The sequence below is a fragment of the Panthera pardus genome, unplaced genomic scaffold (genome assembly GCF_024362965.1).
Source record: "Panthera pardus isolate Hobbes unplaced genomic scaffold, ASM2436296v1 HiC_scaffold_20, whole genome shotgun sequence".
Classification (NCBI taxonomy): domain Eukaryota; kingdom Metazoa; phylum Chordata; class Mammalia; order Carnivora; family Felidae; genus Panthera; species Panthera pardus.
Window position 1 is genome coordinate 56,323,085 of NW_026526766.1, and position 14,382 is coordinate 56,337,466.

The 14,382-nt window shown below is 37.2% G+C and overlaps 1 long non-coding RNA gene across 3 annotated transcripts in view; it reads left to right on the forward strand.

Moving 5' to 3' along the window:
* Positions 1–14,382, forward strand: part of LOC128778606 (uncharacterized) — a 136,273-nt gene that overhangs the window by 39,532 nt on the left and 82,359 nt on the right. The window contains exon 1 of one of the 3 annotated variants that reach the window (XR_008424240.1): positions 4,617–4,845. The exons of 1 other annotated variant lie outside the window; for it this stretch is intronic. This is a non-coding gene — a long non-coding RNA (uncharacterized LOC128778606). Of the gene's footprint in view, positions 1–4,616; positions 4,846–5,772; positions 6,640–14,382 lie in introns of those variants that run through there. One more of the 3 variants, XR_008424238.1, reaches the window with a different exon arrangement.

Here is a 14,382-nt window from a genome sequence, read left to right on the forward strand (position 1 = left end):
AGTTTGCTGAATTTTGTCAGATGCCTTTTCTGCATCGATTGACAGGATCATATGGTTCTTATCTTTTCTTTTATTAATGTGATGTATCACATTGATTGATTTGCGAATGTTGAACCAGCCCTGCATCCCAGGAATGAATCCCACTTGATCATGGTGAATAATTCTTCTTATATGCTGTTGAATTCTATTTGCTAGTATCTTATTGAGAGTTTTTGCATCCATATTCATCAGGGATATTGGCCTGTAGTTCTCTTTTTTTGCTGGGTCTCTGTCTGGTTTAGGAATCAAAGTAATACTGGCTTCATAGAATGAGTCTGGAAGTTTTCCTTCCCTTTCTATTTTTTGGAATAGCTTGAGAAGGATAGGTATTATTTCTGCTTTAAACATCTGGTAGAACTCCCCTGGGAAGCCATCTGGTCCTGGACTCTTATTTGTTGGGAGATTTTTGATAACTGATTCAATTTCTTCGCTGGTTATGGGTCTGTTCAAGCTTTCTATTTCCTCCTGATTGAATTTTGGAAGGGTATGGGTGTTTAGGAATTTGTCCATTACTTCCAGGTTGTCCAGTTTGTTGGCATATAATTTTTCATAGTATTCCCTGATAATTGCTTGTATTTCTGAGGGATTGGTTGTAATAATTCCATTTTAATTCATGATTTTATCTATTTGGGTCATCTCCCTTTTCTTTTTGAGAAGCCTGGCTAGAGGTTTGTCAATTTTGTTTACTTTTTCAAAAAACCAACTCTTGGTTTCGTTGATCTGCTCTACAGTTTTTTTAGATTCTATATTGTTTATTTCTGCTCTGATATTTATTATTTCTTTTCTTCTGCTGGGTTTAGGCTGCCTTTGCTGTTCTGCTTCTATTTCCTTTAGGTGTGCTGTTAGATTTTGTATTTGGGATTTTTCTTGTTTCTTGAGATAGGCCTGGATTGCAATGTATTTTCCTCTCAGGACTGCCTTTGCTGCATCCCAAAGCGTTTGGATTGTTGTATTTTCATTTTCGTTTATTTCCATATATTTTTTAGTTTCTTCTCTAATTACCTGGTTGACCCACTCATTCTTTAGTAGGGTGTTCTTTAACCTCCATGCTTTTGGAGGTTTTCCAGACTTTTCCCTGTGGTTGATTTCAAGCTTCATAGCATTGTGGTCTGAAAGTATGCATGGTATGATCTCAATTCTTGTATACTTATGAAGGGCTGTTTTGTGACCCAGTATGTGATCTATCTTGGAGAATGTTCCATGTGCACTCAAGAAGAAAGTATATTCTGTTGCTTTGGAATGCAGAGTTCTAAATATATCTGTCAAGTCCATCTGATCCAATGTATCATTCAGGGCCCTTGTTTCTTTATTGACCGTGTGTCTAGATGATCTATCCATTTCTGTAAGTGGAGTGTTAAAGTCTCCTGCAATTACCACATTCTTATCAATAAGGTTGCTTATGTTTGTGATTAATTGTTTTATATATTTGGGGGCTCCCGTATTCAGCACACAGACATTTATAATTGTTAGCTCTTCCTGATGGATAGACCCTGTAATTATTATATAATGCCCTTCTTCATATGTTGTTACAGCCTTTAATTTAAAGTCTAGTTTGTCTGATATAAGTATGGCTACTCCAGCTTTCTTTTGACTTCTAGTAGCATGATAATTAGTTCTCCATCCCCTCACTCTCAATCTGAAGGTGTCCTCAGGTCTAAAATGAGTCTCTTGTAGACAGCAAATAGATGGGTCTTGTTTTTTATCCATTCTGATACCCTATGTCTTTTGGTTGGCACATTTAGTCCATTTACATTCAGTGTTATTATAGAAAGATATGGGTTTAGAGTCATTGTGATGTCTGTATGTTTTATGCTTGTAGCGATGTCTCTGGTACTTTGTCTCTCAGGATCCCCTTTAGGATCTCTTGCAGGACTGGTTTAGTGGTGATGAATTCCTTCAGTTTTTGTTTGTTTGGGAAGACCTTTATCTCTCCTATCTCTCCTATTCTAAATGACAGACTTGCTGGATAAAGGATTCTCGGCTGCATATTTTTCCTGTTCATCACATTGAAGATCTCCTGCCATTCCTTTCTGGCCTGCCAAGTTTCAGAAGAGAGATTGGTCACGAGTCTTATAGGTCTCCCTTTATATGTTAGAGCACGTTTATCCCTTGCTGCTTTCAGAATTTTCTCTTTATCCTTGTATTTTGCCAGTTTCACTATGATATATCATGCAGAAGATCGATTCAAGTTACATCTGAAGGGAGTTCAGAGAACATATTTTGTAGAACTCGAATTCTTTTAAATTTATTGAGATTTTCATTATGACAGAATATTTTCTATTTTGGTAAATCTTTCATGTGCACTTCAAGAAAACATGTATTCTGCTGTTAATGGGTGAAATGTTCCTATAAATGCCATTTATATTAATTGGTAGCATTGTTCAAGGCTTTTATATTTTATTGACTTTCCTTTAGTTATTCTATCAGTTATTGAGAAATGGTTACTGAAATCTCTGAATATAACAGATTTATTTCTCCTTCAGTCCTTTTTTTACTTATCTTGTAGCTGTGTTATTAGGAGCATAAATGTTTAGGATTGTTATGTTCTCTTGATTAATTAACTCATTTATCACTATGAAATGACTTTCATCTCTGGCCATCTCTTTGTTCTGAAATCTTTATCTAATATTAATATGGCCACTGCAGCTTTATTTTTATTAGGATTAGCACAGTATATCTTTTTCTATCCTTTTAACAGATTTGCATCTTTATATTTAAATTTTGTTTCTTATAGGCAGATAACAATTCTGTCTTGCTTTGTCAATCACACAACCTCTGCTTTTTTATTGGGATTGTTATTATTTATATGGTTGGGCTTAAGTTTATCATCTTGCTATTCATTTTCTGTGTTCTTTGTTCCATTTTCCCTCTTTTCTTCTGCCTTCTTTTGAATTCAGTGTTTTCTGTGATTCCATTTTATCTCATTTGATTTTCTATAAATATGTTTTTGTTATTTTGGTGGCTTTGTTAGGGTTTACAGTTTAACTCTAAACTTATTACCAACTACCTTCAAGTGATATTATACCACTTCATGTATGAGAACTTTATAATAGTATATTTCTATTTCTCCATTCCATGCCTGTTGGTATTATTGTCATACATTTTACTTATACATATATATTTTTTAATTTTATTTTTTTAATTTTATTTTTTATGTTTTAAAATTAAATCCAAATTAGTTAGCATGTAGTGCAACAATGATTTCAGGAGTAAATTCCTTAGTGCCCCTTACCCATTTAGCCCATCCCCCCTCCCACAGCCCCTCCAGTAAACCTCAGTTTGTTCTCCATATTTATGAGTCGCTTCTCTTTTGTCCCCCTCCCTGCTTTTACATTATTTTTGTTTCCATTCCCTTATGTTCATCTGTTTTGTCTCATATGAGTGAAGTCATATGATTTTTGTTTTTCTCTGACTGACTAATTTCACTTAGCATAATACCCTCCAGTTCTATCCACGTAGTTGCAAATGACATGATTTCATTCTTTTTGATTCTTCATTGTGTGTGTGTGTGTGTGTGTGTGTGTGTGTGTGTGTATATACATATATATATATATATATATATATATATATATATATATATATATATCACATCGTCTTTACCCATCCATCGATGGACATTTGGGCTCTTTCCATACTTTGGCTATTGTTGATAGTGCTGCTATAAACATGGGGGTACATTTGTCCCTTCAAAACAGCACACCTGTATCCCATGGATAAATGCCTGGTGGTGCAATTTCTGGGTCATAGGGTAGTTCTACTTTTAGTTTTTGAGGAAACCCCATACTGTTTTCCAGAGCAGCTGCACCAGCTTGCATTCCCCCCCCCCCAATTTTTTAATTGACATCTAAATTAGCATATAGTGCAACAATGATTTCAGGAGTAGATTCCTTAATGCCCCTTACCCATTTAGCCCATCTCCCCTCCCATACCTCCTCCAGTAACCCTTTGTTTGTTCTCAATATTTATGAGTCTCTTGTGCTTTGTCCTCCTCCCAGTTTTTATATTGTTTCCCTTCCCTTATTATGTTCATCTGTTTTGTATTTAAAGTCATCATATGAGGGAAGTCATAGATATTTCTCTTTCTCTGACTGGCTAATTTCACTTAGCATAATACCCTCCAGTTCCATCCACATAGTTGCAAATGGCAAGTTGTCATTCTTTTTGATTGCCGAGTAATACTCCATTGTGTGTGTGTGTGTGTGTGTGTGTGTGTGTGTGTATATATATACACACATACATACATACCACATCTTCTTTATCCATTCATCCATCAATGGACATTTGGGCTCTTACCATACTTTGGCTATTGTTGATAGTGCTGCTATAAACATGGGAGTGCAGGAGCGCCTGGGTGGCTCAGTTGGTTGAGCGTCCGACTTCAGCTCAGGTCATGATCTTGCAGTTTGTGAGTTCGAACCCAGCGTCAGGCTCTGTGCTGACAGCTTGGAGCCTGGAGCCTGCTTCGGATTCTGTGTCTTCCCCTCTCTCTGCGCCTCCCATGCTCATGCTCTGTCTCTCTCTGTCTGCCAATAATAAATAAACGTTAAACATATTTAAAAAAATAAACATGGGGGTGCATGTGTCCCTTTGAAACAGCACACCTGAATCCCATGGATAAATACTTAGTAGTGCAATTACTGGGTCGTAGGGTAGTTCTATTTTTAATTTTTTGAGGAACCTCCATTCTGTTTTCCAGGGTGGCTGCACCAGTTTGCATTCCTACCAGCAGTGCAAAAGAGATCCTCTTTCTCCACATCCTCGCCAACATCTGTTGTTGCCTGACATTAATGTTGACCATTTGGACAGGTGTGAGATGGTATCTCATTGTGGTTTTGATTTATATTTCCCTGATGATGGGTGAACTTGAGCATTTTTTATGTGTTGTTTGGCCATCTGTATGTCTTCTTTGGAGAAATGTCTATTCATGTCTTTTTCCCATTTCTTTACTGGATTTTAAAACTCGATTTTACAAGAATTGAATAGATGATGCTAGATCCTAGGTGTATTTTGGTCTGGGTGTTGAAAGTGGTTTGACAGATTAGAGAAAAACGGGGGGGGGGGGGGGAGAAAAAAAGGAAATCGTTTGAGAATTTGAAAAAAATGAATACACTAAAGTAGACTGAAATGAGATGATGGGGTAAAATAGAATTTGAAAAAATATACACAAAAGTAAAGAATATAGTAGAAAAAAACTAAAGAAAAATATTTTTAATAAAAATTAAAAATAAATATGAATTTTTTCATTTTCTGTATTTAAGAAACAAGAAATGAAAAAGAAAAAAGAGACAAAAAGAGAGAATAAAAAAGAAAAGAAATCATTTGAAAATTTGAAAAAGTGAATACACTGCAGTAGACTAAAATAACATGATGGAAGTAAAATAGAATTTGAAAAAAGTTACATAAAAGCAAATAATATAGTAATGAAAATTAAATAAGAATATCTTTAATAGAAATTGAAGGTAAAAATGAAGTTTTTCTTTTTCTGCATTCAAGAAAAAGAAAAGAAATGAAAAAGAAAAAAAGAAAAAGAAAAAAGGAAATTGAAAATTTGAAAAGGTGAATACACTGAAGTAGACTAAAATAAAATGATGGAGGTAAAGTAGAATTTGAAAAAATTTACACAAAAGTAAAAAATATAGTAATAAAAATTAAACAAAGATATTTTTACTAAAAATTGAAAATAAAAATGAATTTTTCTGTATTCAAGAAAAAGAAAAGAATTGTAAAAGAGAAAAAGAAAAAAGAAAGAAAATTGAATCAATAAACCTGCCAACAGATAGAAGTAGGACTGAAATTGCTTCATTTCCCCCTAGAAGTCAATCTATGTAGCTCTTTATAGTCCATAAACTAAGCTGGTGGTGAGGTTTGTGTTCTTGAAGAGCGAAGTTGGCCCAGTGGGGTGGAGCTCAGTGTAACAGCTCTGTTCTCCACTAGATGGCGCTGGTAGCCTACTGGGGTGGATTGTTGCAGCGCTTGTAGGTGCGTATGCACATGCGCGGGAGCGGTGAAACTGGTCCCACCCAGCTACCCCAGTCTGTTCTCCTGGATCAGCAGTCAGGCACCAGTCCTCTGTCTTCAGCTCTCATCCACTCCCTGCTTTTTCACTGTTTGTGACCAGGCCCCAGGCAGTAACTCTCTCCCAAGTTTTGTCTCAGATGTGGCTGTTTTCCCTGGCCCCTTACTTCTGAAGGACTGCGGCTTTGACCCGTTCCACCCCTCTGTGGGAGGGTCTCACTGAGCAATGGCTGAATATCGGCTGTACCCAGGAACGCCCGCTGGACCCTGTTGTTGCCGGTGCCCCGAGACTCTGGCCAGGTGCCAGCCCACCCAAGAAAATGTTTGCCAGACAGTGTAGCAGCAGCGTTTCATGGATTATGGAAAATCACAACACACATCTGGCACCAGGCTTCACCCTTAATGACCTTGCCCCAGCACCAGTGAATGTGGCCACCTTTTGGGGTCTGCTGGGACCAGGTGGCTTCAACAGTCTCTACCAAATGTCCTTCCATCAGTGGAACTGCTTTTCCCCGTGTGGCCTGAGAACCTGCTGGACCCCACTGTGTTCCTGGGGATTCACCCTTCCCACCAGAGCACCGCCAGGTATTGAGCTGCAGAGTTGCAGCCTTTGTGCTCCCCTTGTTTACAGTCTTAATGGAATTTAAACCCTCTCCTTTCTCCTTTATCCCTTTTTAGTTTAGTCCCTGCAGCTGTTTCCAATTTTCCACTTTCTCTCCAGCTGCTTTTGGGGAAGGGTGCTTTTCCCATATTCTCCCCCGCCGCCTGCCCTGCCCCCAGTCTCTGTCCTCACCACCCACAAAAGTGGTTCCCTATCTTTCGTGGCTTCTTGCTCCCCAAGTTTGGCTCTCCATAATGCGTACCTGCTGAATTCTGTGGTTCAGGTTGTGCAGATTGTTGTGTTAATCCTCCAATCAGTTTTCTAGGTGTGTAGGATGGTTTAGTGTTGGTCTAGCTGTATTTCATGGACATGAGACACACAAAAGACTTCCATGCTCTTCTGCCATCTTGGCTCCTCCCCCCATATAAAGAACTCTTAAACTCAATAATAAGAAAGCAAGCAACTCAATTTTTCCCACCCAAAAAAACCCAATTTTAAAAAAGAGGAAAGGACTTAAACACACACTTCACCAGAGAATTGGTGAGGGACAGGAATGTTTGTGTCCCAGGGCCTTTACCTTATTGCAGTGCATACATTGAAAGTCCTGGAACTTATCAGAGTTTTTATTACTATTGCTGCATAACGAATTAACCTAAAACTTAGCCAGTTCCAACAGCACTATTTATTATCTCATGGTATCTATGGGTCAGGAATCGCTTAGCTGGATTCTCTGCCTCATGGTCTCTCATAAGGTCAAAATCGAGGTGTCAGCCAAGAGTCTGCAGTCTCATCCAAAGTTTCAACCATAGACCTGCTTCCAAGCTCATTCAGTGGTTGTTGGAAGAATTTAATTCATCAGGCTCTTTTGGACTTAGAGCTTTAGTTCCCCACTAGTTGTGTGCCACAGGTCACCTTCAGTACTTCAGCATGTGGGCCTCTCCAGTATGACAGTTTAATTCATAAAAGTGTGCACATTAAGAAGGCAATAGAGAGAGCTGGCTAGCAAGATGGAAGTAATAATCTTTTGTCACCTAATCATGGAAGGTGATACCCCTCAATGCTGCTATAATCTATTGGTCAGAAGCAAGGTACTCAGGAGGGGATTATACAATGCCATGGGTATCAGGAGGCAGGGCTCCACAGGAGCCATCTGAGAGGCTACCTACCACACTAGCCTCAGGAAATTCAGTTTTCTAGGTCAGTTCATTTTTAATTCCTGAAATCCAAGGTCATAGAGTATTTCCTTCTAAAAATTTTAACCATGCTATTTCCAGTCAATTCCTTGGACTAATGATAAATAATTCTATGTGAAAGTAGGTTTCCTTGCCTATTTCTACCCAGCATCCAGTCTGGTTTCATACTATCTGAGCCACAATGGGTCTCTTTACATCTATATGCCTACCTTTCTGTGTGCATTTACTTCCTTCTGGAATGATTGTTCTTTATCCATTGCAGAAACTCTTACTCATCTTTCAAGATGTAGCTTATGAACACCTTTTTAAAAAGGTCTTCCACTTATGCATGCTACACACACATACTCATACTGCATTCTACAGCCCGAGTGAGGTTTTGTTTGTTTATTTTACCATTTATTATGAGGCTTATGTGTGCCTGATACATACTAGGTTGCACTCAACAAATGTTTGTAGTATCAGCAGATAAATGCTGATAAACAGGGTGTAATGAGTGCATTAAATAGGATTGAATCTTTGCTTCATGGGTCCAGAGCAGAGAACAGGGAGTGCCTCTCCATCTTGCTGTAAAGTTCTGCCTGCTAAGTGCAGTCATACCAGCCAGTCACTTACATGGGATGTTCCTTAACTGTTGCTCTGCTTCTGTGGGAATCAGAACTGTAGCTTTTCATGAAGATTCATCCAGGTTCCCCAGAGACTAAAGATTATGACATAATTTGTCCCCATGTATGTTAGAGCTTTGTGGGCTTTCATTAAATACTAAGCAGTAGCAAGATCTCCTAGATGCCTCATTCTCTTGAGGTAAGTCCAAGAAGACTCAGTTTCAGTCCTTGGAAACCCCAAAATAACTCAGTTATTTTGGCCATATTTTCCTGGGATGACTGAAGCCAGTGCTGCAGTACTGGATAAACAAGGGTGAATGGAGATGGAAACTAAAAATAGCATGCTGAATCACTCTGGCTAAGAATAGGCTCCAAAAGCACTGTGATGAGGTGTTCTTTTTTTTTTTTTTTAATTTACATTCAAGTTAGTTATCATATAGTGCAACAATGATTACAGGAGTAGATTCCTTAATGCCTCTTACCCTTTTAGCCCATCCCCCCTCCCACAATCCCTCCCATAACCCTCAGTTTGTTCTCCATATTTGTGAGTCTCTTCTGTTTTGTCCCCCTCCCTGTTTTTATATTATTTTTGTTTCCCTTACCTTATGTTCATCTGTTTTATATCTTAAAGTCCTCATATGAGTGAAGTCATATGATATTTTCCTTTCTCTGACTAATTTCACTTAGCATAATACCCTGAAGTTCCATCCACATAGTTGAGAATGGCAAGATTTCATTCTTTTTGATTTCCAAGTAATACTCCATTTTGTGTGTGTGTGTGTGTATGTATGTGTGTGTATATATATATATATATATATATATATATATATATAATTTGCAAATATCTTCTCCCATTCCATCAGTTGCCTTTTAGTTTTGCTGATTGTTTCCTTTGCAGTGCAGAAATTTTTATTTTGATGAGGTCCCAATAGTTCATTTTGGCTTTGGTTTCCCTGGCCTCCAGAGACGTGTTGAGTAAAAAGTTGGTGTGGCCGAGGTCAAAGAGGTTTTTGCCCGCTTTCTCCTCAAGGGTTTTGATGGATTCCTGTCTTACATTGAGGTCTTTCATCCATTTTGAGTTTATTTTTGGGTACAATATAAGAAAGTGGTCCAAGTTCATTTTTCTGCGTGTCACTGTCCAGGTTTCCCAGCACCACTTGCTGAAGAGACTGTCTATTCCATTGGATACTCCTTCCTGCTTTGTCAAAGATTAGTTGGCCATACGTTTATGGGTCCATTTGTGGGTTCTCTATTCTGTTCCATTGATCTGAGTGTCTGTTTTTGTGCCAGTACCATACTGTCTTGATAATCACAACTTTGTAATACAGCTTGAAGTCTGGGATTGTGTGCCTCCTGCTTTGGTTTTCTTTTTCCAGATTGCTTTGGCTATTCGGGGTCTTTTCTGGTTCCTTACAAATTTTAGGATTGTTTGTTCTAGCTCTGTGAAGAATGTTGGTGTTATTTTGATAGGGATTACATTGAATACGTAGATTGCTTTGGGTAGTATTGACATTTTAACAATATTTGTTCTTCCTACCAGGAGCATGGAATCTTTTTCCATTTTTTTGTGTGTCTTCTTTAATTTCTTTCATCAGCTTTCTATAGTTTTCAGTGTATAGATTTTTCACCTCTTTGGTTAGATTTATTCTTAGGTATTTTCTGGTTTGGGGTGCAATTGTAAATGGGATCCATTCCTTGATTTCTCTTTCTATTCTTCATTATTGGTGTATAGGAATGCAACTGATATCTTTTTTTTAATGTTTATTTTTGGAGAGAGAAAGAGACAGAGTGTGAGCTTTGACGGTGGCAGAGAGAGAGGGAGACACAGAATCCGAAGCAGGCTTCAGGCTCTGAGCAGTCAACACAGAGTCTGACATGGGGCTTGAACTCATGAGCTGTGAGATCATGACCTGAGCCGAAGTCAGACGATTAACCAACTGAGTGACCCAGGTGCCCTGGAATGCAACCAATTTAAGTGCATTGATTTCATATCCAGCGACTTTGCTGAATTCATGGATCAGTCCTAGCAGTTTTTTGGCAGAATCTTTTGGGTTTTCCATATAGAGTATCATTTCATCTGTGAAGAGTGAACGTTTGACATCCTTCCGGCCTATTTGGATTCCTTTTATTTATTTGTGTTGTCTGATTGCTGAGGCTAAGACTTCCAATGCTATGTTGAATAACAGTGGTGAGAGTGGACATCCCTGTCTTGTTCTTGACCTTAGGGGGAGAGCTCTCAGTTTTTCCTCATTGAGGATGATATTAGCGGTGGGTCTTTCAGATATGGCTTTTATGATCTCGAGGTATGCTCCTTCTTTCCCTACTTTCTTGAGGGTTTTTTTATCAAGAAAGGATGCTGTATTTTGTCAGATTCTTTCTCTCCATCTATTGAGAGGGTCATGTTGTTCCTGTCCTTTCTTTTATTGATGTGATGAGTCACATTGATTGTTTGTGGATATTGAACCAGGCCTGCATCCCAGGTATAAATCCTGCTTGGTCGTGGTGAATAATTTTTTTAATGTATTGTTGGATCCGGTTGACTAATGTCTTGTTGAGGATTTTTGCATCCATACTTATCAGGGATATTGTTCATTCTCCTTTTTAGTGGGGTCTCTGTGGTTTTGGAATCAAGGTAATGCTGGCTTCATAGAAAGAGTTTGGAAGTTTTCCTTCCATTTCTTTTTTTTGGAACAGCTTCAAGAGAATAGGTGTTAGCTCTTCCTTAAATGTTTGGTGAAATTGCCCTGGAAAGCCATCTGGCCTGGACTCTTCTTTTTTGGAAGATTTTTGATTACTAATTCAATTTCTTTACTGGTTATAGGTCTGTTCAAAATTTCTACTTTCTTCCTATTTCAGTTTTGGGTGTATATATTTCTAGGAATGTGTCCATTTCTTCCAGATTGCCCATTTTATTGGCATACAATTGCTCATAATATTCTCTTATTATTGTTTTTATTTCTGCTGTGTTGGTTGTGATCTCTCCTCTTTCATTCGTGATTTTATTTATTTGGATCCTTGCCTTTTTATTTTTGATCAAACTGGCTAGTGGTTTATCAATTTTGTTAACTCTTTCAAAGAACCAGCTTCTGGTTTCGTTGATCAGTTCTACTGTTTTTTTGTTGTTGTTGTTTCGATAGCATTAATTTCTGCTCTAATCTTTATTATTTCCTGTCTTCTGCTGGTTTTGGGTTTTATTTGCTGTTCTTTTTCCAGCTCCTTAAGGCATAAGGTTAGGTTGTGTATCTGAGATCTTTCTTCCTTCTTTAGGAAGGCCTGGATTGCTATATACTTTCCTCTTATGACCGCCTTTGCTGCGTCCCAGAGGTTTTGGGTTGTGGTGCTATCATTTTCATTGACTTCCATATACTTTTTAATTTCCTCTTTAACTTCTTGGTTAGCCCATTCATTCTTTAGTAGGATGTTCTTCAGTCTCCAAATATTTGTTGCCTTTCCAAAATTTTCTTGTGGTTGATCTCAAGTTTCATAGCGTTGTGGTCTGAAGATATGCACGGTATGTTTCGCTCCGTTTGTACTTACTTAGGGCTAATTTGTGTCTGAGTATATGGTCTATTCTGGAGAACGTTCCATGTGCACTGGAGAAGAATGTATATTATGCTGTTTTAGGATGAAATGATCTGAATATATCTGTTAAGTCCATCTGGTCCAGTGTGTCATTCCAAGCCATTGTTTCCTTGTTGATTTTTTGATTAGATGATCTGTCCATTGCTGTGAGTGGGGTGTTGAAGTCTCCTACTATTATGGTATTACTATTGATGAGTTTCTTTATGTTTGTGATTAATTGATCTATATATCTGGGTACTTCCACATTTGGCGCCTAAATGTTTACAATTGTTAGGTCTTCTTGGTCTATAGACCCCTTGATTATGATATAATGCCTATCTGCATCTCTTGATACAGTCTTTATTTTAAAGTCTAGATTATCTGATATAAGTATGGCTACTCCAGCTTTCTTTTGTTGACCATTTGCCTCATAGATAGTTCTCCATCCCCTTATTTTCACTCTGTAGGTGTCTTTAGGTCTAAAGTGGGTCTCTTGTAAACAGCATATAGATGGATCTTGTTTTCTTATCCATTCTGTTACCCTATGTCTTTTGATTGGAGCATTGAATCCATTGACCTTTAGAGTGAGTACTGAAAGATATGAATTTATTGCCATTATGATGCTTGTAGAGTTGGAGTTTCTGGTGGTGGTCTCTGGTGCTTTCTAATCTTTTGTTGCTTTTGAGAGATATATATATATATATTTTTTTCATCTTTTCTTCCCTCAGAGAGTCCCCCTTAAAATTTCTTGCAGTGGTCACAGTGGTTTAGTGGTCACAAACTCCTTTAATTTTTGTTTGTCTGGGAAACTTTTAATCTCCTTCTATTTTGAATGACAGCCTTGCTGGATAAAGAATTCTTGGCTGCATATTTTTCTGATTCAGCACAGTGAATATATCCTGCCACTCCTTTCTGGCCTGCCAAGTTTCTGTGGATAGGTCTGCTGCAAACCTGATCTGTCTTCCCTTGTAGGTTAGGGACTTTTTCCCTTGCTGCTTTCATGATTCTTTCCTTGCCTGAGTATTTTGTGAATTTGACTATGATATGCCTTGTTGATGGTTGGTTTTTGTTGAATCTAATGGGAGTCCTCTGTGCTTCCTGGATTTTGATGTCTGTGTCTTTCCCCAGGTTAGGAAAGTTTTCCGCTATGATTTGCTCACATAACCCTTCCACTCCTTTTTCTCTCTCTTCCTCTTCTGGGACCCCTGTGATTCTGATGGTGTTCGTTTTTAGTGAGTCACTGATATCTCTAATTCTTAAATCGTGCTATTTTGCCTTAATCTCCCTCTTTTTTTCTGCTTCATCATTCTCTATAAGTTTGTCCTCTATATTGTTGATTCTCTGTTCTGCCTCATCCATCCTTGCTGCTGCTGCATCCATCCGTGATTGCATCTCAGTTATAGCATTTTTAATTTCATTCTATTTTTTATTTCTTTTATCTCTGCAGAAAGGGATTTAATCTATTTTCGTTTCCAACTAGTATTCTTATTATCGTGATTCTAAATTCTGGTTCAGACATCTTGCTAGTATCTGTGTTGGTTAAATCCCTGGCTGTCGTTTCTTTGTGCTCTTTCTTTTGGGGTGAATTCCCTCGTTTTGTCATTTTGAAGGGAGAAAAAGAATTAATGAGGTAGAAAAATTGAAATTTAAAAAATTAATATTAAAAAATATTAAAATTATAAATTAAATATTAAAAACACACACACACACACAAATCCTTTAAATGATACTAGATCCGAGGTGTGTTTTGGTCTGGATGTTGAAAGTGGTTTGACAGATTAGAGAAATTAAAAAAAAAAGGGGGGGGGAGAAAAAAAAGACATTGTTTGAGATTTTGATAAAATGAATACACTAAAGTAGACTAAAATGAGATGATATGGGTAAAGTAGAATTTGAAAAAATATACAGAAAAGTAGACAATATAGTATAAGAAATTAAAGTATTTTTAATAAAAATTATAAAGAAATATGAATTTTTTCATTTTCTGTATTTAAGAAAAAAGAAAAGAAATGAAAAGGAGAAAAAAGGTAAAAAAAGAAAAAAAAGAAAGAAATCTTCTGAAAATTTGAAAAAGTGAATACACTGTAGTAGACTGAAATAAAATGATGGGAGTAAGATAGGATTTGAAAAAATTAACATAAAAAGGAAAAATATAGTACTAAAAATTAAATAAAAATATTTTTTAAAGAAATTGAAAGTAAAAATGAAGTTTTTCTCTTTCTGCATTCAAGAAAAAAGAAATTAAAAAGAAAAAATGAAAAAGAAAGGAAGGAAATTTTTGAAAATTTGAAAAGGTGAATACACTGAAGTAGACTAAAATGAAATGATGGAAGTAAAGTAGAATTTGAAAAAATTTACACAAAATTAAAAA